General features: G+C 27.3%; 1 long non-coding RNA gene across 1 annotated transcript; it reads left to right on the plus strand.

Annotated features, from left to right (window-relative positions):
• The first annotated feature begins 7,272 nt into the window (after positions 1-7,272).
• LOC145950162 (uncharacterized) lies at positions 7,273-10,254 on the plus strand. The gene is made up of 3 exons (XR_014428267.1): positions 7,273-7,995; positions 8,075-8,174; positions 9,932-10,254. It is a non-coding gene; the product is annotated as an uncharacterized LOC145950162 (long non-coding RNA).
• Positions 10,255-10,538: the final 284 nt, after the last annotated feature.

The raw sequence follows: 10,538 nt of genomic DNA on the forward strand, positions 1-10,538 counted from the left end.
CTCTCTTTCTTTCTCTTTCTCTCTCTCTCTCTCTAAGATTTTTACTTCTCACTCAGTTATAATTTTTTTTCACCCCCTGCCTCTTATTTATAGGCATCCTGGCGTACCCGGAACGGCCCGTACTAATTTCGGAACGGCCCATTCCGGAGCCATGCGTTATAGGCAAATTTTTCAGCTGGAACGACCCGTTCTAAAATCGAAACGGCCCGTTTCCAAAAAGTAGAACGGCCCGTTCTAAAATCGGAACGGCCCGTTCTGGGGTTTGTGTTAACACTAATTGACCATAAGTAGAAAAGGCCGTTTCCAACTTAACTTTTTAGGCATTTTCCTTACTCTGGAGCGGTCCGTTTCACTTTGGGAACGACTCGTTCTGGAGAAACCCAAATAGGTCTTTTTACAAATTTGGAACGGCCCGTTCTATTTTTGAAACGGCCCATTCCAGGCCAACAAACACAAGCCTTTTTGAAAATTTGGAACGGCTCGTTCCACTTTTGGGAACGGCCCGTTCTGAGCCTTCAAAATACTAGAATAATATTATTTTATTATTTTTAATTATAAAAATTCCTTTAATAATCCCCATACATAATAATCAAGTATTAAAATTTTTAAAATATTCCACATAAAAGACCCATTTTTTTTATTAATTAATAACTATAAGAAAATAATTTTCATAAATATAATAATAATTAACCATTGTACAAATTTTGGGATGTTACAGATAACAAACTGATTAAGCTACAAGATAGGAGAAGAAGATAAGGTTTTTCACGAGGAAGGAAGGAAAGGATTTCTACTACTTCAAAAATTCTAAAAATGAAGTTTCAAGTTTCCCTCACTTAAGAAAATCCCACACAAAACCCTCTCCTAAAGCTTCACCACTTAACAAACAACAACCTAAAACAAATACCTTAAAACATGAGTGTTAAATTTAATTTAAAATATTTAATTATTGATTTTTGTATTTTAAAATAAAACAAGTTTTAAATATGTATATTATGAACTTTGAATAATCCTAGTAAGAAATTTTGGATGTATCTTCATGATTGTAAGAAATTATGTTTGTAGTTTGATCTTGGTTAAAGTAGTTGATCTCTTCTTTTGATTACTCATTTGTGATGTAGTTGATAAATCCTAAAAATTATTTGTTGGATGGGGAAAGACATGTTGATACCAAAGGAAGATACTAATGAAATGCGAGAGAAATGCATTGTGCAATTTTGAGCTAGTGTGTAGATAGGTTATGGCATGTGCAAGTGAAAGCAATGACTTTATGAGAAGTGTTATCAATGATATTTATGTGACCTAAAGACATGCATCTCTTAGTGTTGTTTGTGTAGGTCGATTACTTTCGTAGTGTTTGGTTGGTTTATGTATGAATTTTTAATACCCCTTGTACTAATTTAATATAGGTTAAGATATTTTTTAGTTCCTATAATTTCAATCACTTAACCTTTTAGTCTCTAGAATTTAAAATAGACATTTTTAGTTCTTATATTTATCTCTTTCAATCTTTTTAATTCTTATAATTTAAGATAAATTTTTTAATTCATATAATTGCATTTTTGTAATCCTTTTAATCTCTATTGTTATTTTTTAACGTTATATCTTTTGTGTTGATATGATAGAGATAATAATTCAACTTTATATTTGTATGTCTAATGTCAAATTTATTTTACTGGAGTTATTATAAATTAAGTGTCTCAACACTCTATGCCTTTATTGTACCATCACCTACAACGTCTATTGTTGAAATAAATTTTTTATTTTTTAATTTTCAAAATTAAAGACCTCTATCATGTCAATATAAAAGAAAAAAGAAAGAATGTTACAAAAAAATGAATATAAATTAAAAGGGATTAAAAAACTGCAAGTATAAGAATTGAAAATATCTACCTTAAATTATAAGGACTAAAAATGATTGAAATAGATAAGTATAAAAACTAAAAATAAAGTTAATTATTATCTTTCTTGTCCAAAAGATAATCATAGTAGGAGAAACAAACATTCGTAGAAAACGTATATACTTATTAATATTACAATTAAATTTAATATTTATTTCTAAAAAGGCAGAGAAAGATGGGTTTTTTTAAAAAAAAAAGAAAAAAGAAAAAGAGAATGTAGCATATTCAAAATGATTTTATATACAAAAGTTCTTTTAGTTTTAAAGGTGAATATACATGTACTCTGTTTAATGGACTGTGCGTCACAGTTATAAACATTATTTTTGTCATCAACTATATGACTCATCCTTCTGTATTGTAATCGAATATATAAAGATATAACGAAGAAAGAATCTTTTTTCAAGGATAAAAGCTTAACTTTAATTTAGATGTTTTTTGTACTATTCTCCAACAAAAATTGAAATTTCTTCATAATATTAATACCCATATAATTGATCGGATGGAATTCTTATTCTAATTGAATAATAACATTGAAATTAGCTAACAAAGTACGTACATTTAAATTTTGCTATGATTAAATATCAAAATTATTTTTGGATAAAAGAAAAGACACATATGGGACAAAATATCTGTCATCACTAAGGAACACAACAAATCAACAATGACTTAACCTAAACCAATGATTTATGTACGCCATTAAAAAATGTTTTTTAAACCTTTATTTTGGCAATAATAATACGTCCACGAAGCTTGATACATACGGCAATAAATGTTGACCTAAAAAGAATTTACAACCAAACAAAACCATGTGCTGATACCTCTGAGTGTTTTCAGATGTTGTGGAATATATTATTTTAATTACTAAAAAAAGAAAGAACTCTATCCGTTTGTATGCGATGCACTATACGTACAACTATTAACTATTATGTTTTTGTTGGGAATACATTCTCTTTGATATATAAAGGAATTGTTTATTGTGTATTAATTGGGTGTATATAGGTAAGTTAAATTATGAATCACGATTTGTTCTCGAATTCACGAACTCAATTCGAATCATCTTGATTCCTGAGACATGTGGTATCATATTCTTTTTAAACTGCGTGACACGCAACTCTTTCAAAATTTAACATACTTCTTTCAACTTTTGTCATGACAGCAGAACTAACAACCATATAATATTTTTTTATACGAATCTAAAGACTTAGAAAAAAATCAAGAGGAGGAGAGATGTTCGAACAAAGTTACCCAATGGTTTTTCGGTAAGATTATAAATAAAATATGATGTTCATGAAAATTAAATTTGAATATTAATAATGTAAATTAGAATGGATATTATCGTAAATTAAACCTAGTTTGGAAACCCCAACCGATATAAATAAAAATAATTAAGGATACTTTAACATCTCGAAATATCTAGCAAAGAGAAATAATGCAACAATCATTCCCATGTTTCAAAAAGTTGAAGTAAATATTTTAAGAAATAAGAAAGAATTCTTATTCCTTATCTTATATGTAATGTGTAGAGTCATTGTGGCTGACACAATTGGTACAAGATCTAGTATGAGTTTGCATTCTCTCATAACGTAATTTTGACATTCTTTAAGATTATTAAAATCTTTTATTGATGGACATATTTATTCAAGAAAATATATTGGTGTTAGAGGCAAATCCCTCTAATAGATTTTTATTGACCCTTCTTGAATCAAATTGAGAATTATTGAATTTCAATGTACCATTAAGTAAATGGTCGTATTTGATCTAAAGATCTCATCATGTCATTAGCTTCCACTAAGAAACAATGATCGATGTTTGATCTAAATTAAAGATCATTTGTATGTTATTATCTCTTTTCTCAATAGTTACGAAGATAACATCTCTTATCTATCATTTTTTGTGTTAAAAAGATGTAATGCATAGAACCAAGTGTAATAGACTTTGTAAAATGATACATAGATAATTTTAGCAAATTTATAAATTATATGTAGATTATTAGGACATATTCCCTCCGATTCTTTACATAAAAAACAAGTAATAATATGAAATACACCATCACTTGTTTCTTATAAAAAGAACCAAAGGTAGTAATATACAAAATAATTGATATAATAAGTTATATATAAAAATTAAAAAACTATGTATGTTAGAGATTACATTAATCCATTTATTGTTGTGCACCTATAGGTCATGCACATGTTTAATATTTATAGGTGTTTTAGGCATCTCGTAACGATCTTATACCAGTGACTCTACTTGATATACTTACATGATTTTATGTCCTTAATCAATAATTAATGTGTAGTACCCAATACACTTTCTCACACTTTATCGTTGACAGTCCACCAAACAAAGAAACTAAAATTAAAATCAATTTTAATAATAAAAGAATTAAAAAATAATTTATTCTTACTCATATGAACCATCTTCACAAAATCTTTAAATTGATCGTCTTAAGTCAAAATTAACGGATAATTATAAAAAATTTCATATTTTCAAATTCAATTTATATAACAAAGTATCATATAATTTTTAAATTTTTAAAAAATTTATTGACTTGATCTATATATTAAGAGTATTTAATTCAACAGTTGAATTATTTAAATTTGATGTAGAAAATGAATTATTGAGTAGAGTAACACTACTAGAAAAATATCATTTTCCTGCGAATTTTCTTGCAAAAAAATATTTGCAGAATTTTTTTGCAAATTTTCCTGCAAAAAAATGTTCGCAGAAATTTTTTGCGAAAAATAATTTACAGATATTTCTTACAAATTTTGCTACAATTTTAATGATCATAAAAATTATTTTCCATGGTAAAAATTTACAAAAAATATTGTAATAATTTTATTTTGTTTCTTTAGATTTTCTTGCAAAAATAAATTTGCAAGTAATGTTTACTAAATAATGGTAGAAAAATTTTGCAAGTAACTTTTCCTGCGGATTTTCCTGCAAATTTTAATCTGCAGGAAAAATTAGCAAAGTATTTAAATTTATAAGTTTAATATTTAAAAAAAAAACTTCAAGTCCCACATCAATTGAAAATAAAACAATTAAAGAGTATATAAGTTTAATATTTACAAGTTGATTTGTATGGTTGAGTGTTAAGCTTATAATTAATCTACAATCTTAGAACTTAAAAGATTATGTATCACGTGTTGGAGGCTTGTAAACAAATCCTTCGAATGAATTCATTGTGAGCATTTGAAAGTTGAAGAATTATTGATATCATTTATAATAATTTCCTTAATTTTTTTTGTAAAAAATATCCTTGCAGAATTTCTTGCGAAAAAATTTGCAGGAAACTTTCCTGCAAATTTATTTTTGCAGGAAACTTTCCTGCAAATTTATTTTTGCAGGAAACTTTCCTGCGATTTTTTTTTGCAAAAAATTTCGTAGGAAAACTTGCTACGAATTTTAAAATTCGCAAAAATATATTATCTACTAAAGTATTACCTGCAGATAAAATTTCGCAGAAAAATTTGTAGGAACAATGGTTCCTGCAAATTTTTCATAAAAATTCGCAGGAAAAGTCATATGTAATAAGAAAAATTTTAATAGTGTAAGTTTACCGAGACTTATTCTTAGAATAAGTAGATATCTAGCATATCTCTCAATATTTAATGATTTAATATAATTTTTTTTTTTCATAGTCAACTAATAAAAGCCACTATTAAAATGATTTTTAACATAATTATTATGAAAGTCAACAACCATAAAATGATTTGTAATTGGATGACTTATTTTATATACTATAATTTTTTTTCTCTAGTATCACTTCATGATAGTTTTTAGATTCAAATTATACACAAATCCAAATTTTAAGAGTAAACGAATTATTATTAATATATATATATATATATATATATATATATATATATTCTCTTTCACTTCATTTTTATCCTAATTTTCTTTCAATTTTTTATATATTTTAATTAAATCATCTATCACATTTATTAATTTATTTCTCTCTCTCTCTTATACGTCTCTTTCATATGATGATACATGATACACCCCGAAAACGAGGAAGCATATTTGCTCATTTTCCTGAGCAACGGGGCTGTATATTTGCTCATTTTCTTATGCAAATAGGTAATCAATTGGTACGTTGCATCTTGCTAGTATAATTTATAATACTCCAGCTCAGAAAATAAAGTGTCAGTGATAATTATTAATAAATATAAATTATTTATGAATTTTGTTATTTATACTTATATTTCAAGACATTAATTCAAATTTTGTTCGTAGTCGTTAAGAATTAATCTGTAATCACTTTTTAAGTTATGAAACTTATTTTAACTATAATTAACTTTGAGGTCTTAACCCATATCTAATCTTTTTACATCAACTAAAAACTTCCATACTAAATCTACAAATTTTTCTTAAAGAAATTTAAAATACCTAGGACAATCTAAACTGCGTGTTCAAAAAGTATTAACAAATAAATTTAGTATGTATTTAAATATTAGTTTAAAATCATGTTCAACAGAAAAATACATATTTTAATATAAAATAAAATAAAATAAAATTTGTGAGTGAAACTTTTTTTTTTTCAACTCTGGTCGAATTCAACACAATTGATTATTAAATACAACTTAGGATACTAGCTAGTAACCTTAGAATAAGGCAAAACAGCAAGAATTAGAAAATTTCTGCCTAAAATAGAAAAACATTATTAATTGGCAAGCTCGTGTTAACCCCACCTTTCCCAAATCAGAATCAAGTGTTAGAATAATGCTGCCTAAAACAGAAAAGCATTAGTATTGATTAATTAATTAGCAAACCCATGTTGACTGTTCCTTTCCCAAATCAGAATCACATGATTAGTTATGTTTCTGTTTTATGAATATGATTTTTTTTTTTTTTGACATTTCTAATAATATCCAGTTTTATTTCTATTTTGACATTTTTATTTTCTGGAATTTTAGTCCCGATTAACAAGCGACCGGAAAAACTTTCTAGTTATGAATCGGAAATAAAACCAATAGGCGATGCTTGGTTAAACTTTCCCATTTCAGATTTCTTTTGACTCATAAATCTAAGGCCCACTTAGGATTCAAGAGTTTGAATTTATTCATCTTTCCAACTTTACAACAACTTGGAACAGGATGGTCAAGTCCAAACCAGTAAATAAAAATCGAAATTGAAGTAAATTCCCAAATGGGTGCGTCACGGCCTTTATTTTTATTAATTTAAAAAGTTTAAATTAAGATATATGTAAAACACCCTCCATACAAGTACAAAAAGATCATTTTTATTTTTGTGTTATATTAATTAAGAAGTTGTCACACATTAATATTAATATGCTGCATACTTGGAAATAACTTTGCAATTACTTGGAGGTTTTTATTAAAAGAGAATTGAACTAAAAACTATTATACATGATTATTATACTTAATGTGTTTGGATAAAAATTGAGTATAACTCAATTCACTTTTACTTCAAAACAATAATTTTAATGTTTTTACATTTTATGTATTAAAAAGTAAAAATACATATTCTAATACTTTTAAATGAATAATCAAACGCATCCTTAGTCACAAAAGCCAAACTATTATGCAACCATATATAAATTACTCTTTGATCTTGTGCATAAAAAAAATAAAAAAGATGATGGCTCATGTATCTGCACATGTTTCGAAAGGAGTGTTAGAATATTGGCCATTAGAGTTGGATGCTGGATTCTGGATACTGCATGGTCCCGGGTGTGAATGCTCAAGGTTTCATCGCAGACCTTCACCTATTAACTAGTCTCAAATATGACACTTTTTGCTTTTGTCCTTTCTAATAAGAAATTACATAGAACCAAATTGCTCTGAGGCATATACACCTAAATTAATACATGAATGAACATGAGGCAAATGTATCTGGACACACAGAGGCGCAGCCTGTCATCATAACACTCATATATTTCATCTTTTTCAACAATGTACGCAGGAACTATAGTCTTACCCTTATGTTCAAATTCATACTCATCTTACGTTTATACCAAACCATCGGTTACATAAATTGGCAACTCCATTCAATTTTTCTGAAAATTGGTTCTACTTTTGATAATGTTATTGTTGCACAGTTTAACAAGAGAGAGGCAAAAATTAATGTAAGTACTAATCTTAGAGTGCAGGCTCTTTAATTATATTCTTGATCTGTCTTCTTGTAATGATTGTTATAATTTTCAGCTATTGGCATGCAGTGATTGTGTTATGGATATGGATACAACGAATTACTGGGACCTGCAAACATAGGATATATGAAAGGCCTCAACAACACGGTATACAAGTGAGTATATATACTTTTAATTAAAAAAAATTACTTTTAATTTTATTTGTTGCAGTACCTTAAGTTCCCTCAAACTCCGTTGGACATTTCTATAGGAATAAAGGCAGGATTAAGAGGGATGAGAAGTTGAGTTTTATCATAGTATAATAATTTTGCACATGATTTTGTTGTAGCCCTGTAGGCTTATTTTTGTTATTGCTACTAAAATTTAATAAATCACCCCACTATATAGTCTAGAGGACACAAACACATATACCAAATTGAACAAACTGATTTCTTATAAAATTCGCTGCCCTCATGCATAAGTACTGATCAATGTGTAATGCTAAGTATTACGAACTATTTGGATCGAATAGAATGGAAAAATATATTTCTAAAACATAATTTATTTGGTTTAACTATTCTTAAAGAATATAATTGTTAATATTTTGCATATGACTTATTTCATAAAAATTTTCATATTTGTAATTAAGAGCTGGAACTAGCTTTCTCCCAAAATCATTTCTTTGTAGTGACGCAAAATTGAAACTAATTAAATATAGTACTAGTCCACCAAAACCATTTATATATAGCAGCTGAGACAGGTCGATCATATCTGCATTTCACATTAATTTAATCCTTATCCAAACTATTATAATTAGAAGCGTTCTATTTTGTATTTGATTTTTCTCTTTTTCTTAAATTATTATACTTTTTATGTTTTATCTATCTATTCATCTGAATATTGTTTGAGAGGTTAATCTTCACAACACAGTTAATTTATCAAAAATTTGATGTACTTTGTTGAGTTTTGGAATCACGATTAGTATTACTAGTTTCTGAATATATAGGAAAACAAACTAGACTATAACCATATACGCTATTTACATAAAGTCCTTGCCAATAGTTTTTTGTTTTCTTTTTGCTACATAAAACAATGCGTTAATACTAATTTTAGAGCTCTTTTTTTTGCATACATCCATATCGATGAGGTATGAATATATTCTGTACAAATTATTAACAAAAATTATCATTAATATAATGCTAATTTTATACATTAGTTTTAAAATTTTCATTGAAATATTTTTTCTTCTAAATAAATATTTTATTATTCTCAAAACGTTTTATCATAATTTTATCTCGATATGTATGTTCGGAGAAACTTTAAACAAAAATCTTGTTGACTTTACAAAAAGAAATCCCATATGGATTTTCAACTGTGCCTTTTTTTTTTAATCAGCAAAAAAGGAATATATTAAAAGGTACAAGTTGATACAAGAGTGATGAAAATGTGTAATGTTGTTACTATCACTGTGTAAGAATTAGTTTTCCCACTTCTTCTCTTATAAATATTTATATCACAAATTTCGTAGATTTCAAGAGAGATTTTTTTTTTTTTTTTAACTATCGCATGGGAATAGAGATAAATGAATGTAAATTTTAGCACAAAACACATACTCATATGTGAAATTACTTAATTAACCTTGAGAAAGGGTTCTATTAATCCGTTTAATATTACTTTCTAGCGTTTTATTTGTTTAACAACATTTGGTATAGGCATATTCGGATAACAGCATGGACTATTTATGCAAGATAACCCTATTGATTTATTGTTTTAAAGTCCTTTCTTTATGCTTATTATAGTCCTCTTTTAGGAGACCAGTTTTACACATTTTGTGGGCTTTTAGTCATTCTCAAACGTAGTTTTGTATTTAATTTCCAATTTGTGAGTAGAGTAACACAAGCTGGCCCTCGTTGCCGTTTACCCTATCTTTCAGTTTCAGCCATGCGAAGCCGCTTTTTCTGCCTTGGATATGCTAATTAATCCAATGGCTTCGAATTTTACACTGTTCCAAGGTTACTGAGTCCCTCCCGTACCTGTGGGCTTTTGAAGGGAAAACAATTTCATGGAAATTGAGATGGAGAAGGACCAATACATGAATGGATGGATCATGGAAGAGGTATTTGATTTCGGTTAAACTATTTTTAATGAAATTTTCACTTAATTCTTATGGAGTGGGAACTACCTGTTTATTACCGTTGAGTGTTGATGGCATTTGTATCCGATTTGTATGGTCGAATATATGATATTTGATTTTTTTTTTATTACTTTAATGGTGTTTTCTTTGTGATTCTTACTTTTCAAATAAACACACTTTAAAAATTTCCTATCCAATTAAAATTAGTTTAAGAGTGTGTGACAAAAATAATATTGATAATAGTATTAGTAATAATATATATGATGATGGTGTCAATAATGACAATGGCAATACCAATGTTAACGATAGTGATTCAAGTAAATAATGAGATTAGTTATAATTTAATAGTGGTGTTGACATTATTTGTTGTGATATTGAGAGTAACAATAATATTAGTAATGATGGT

The sequence above is a fragment of the Cajanus cajan genome, chromosome 7, assembly GCF_000230855.2.
Source record: "Cajanus cajan strain Asha chromosome 7, NIPB_CcT2T_4, whole genome shotgun sequence".
Lineage (NCBI taxonomy): Eukaryota > Viridiplantae > Streptophyta > Magnoliopsida > Fabales > Fabaceae > Cajanus > Cajanus cajan.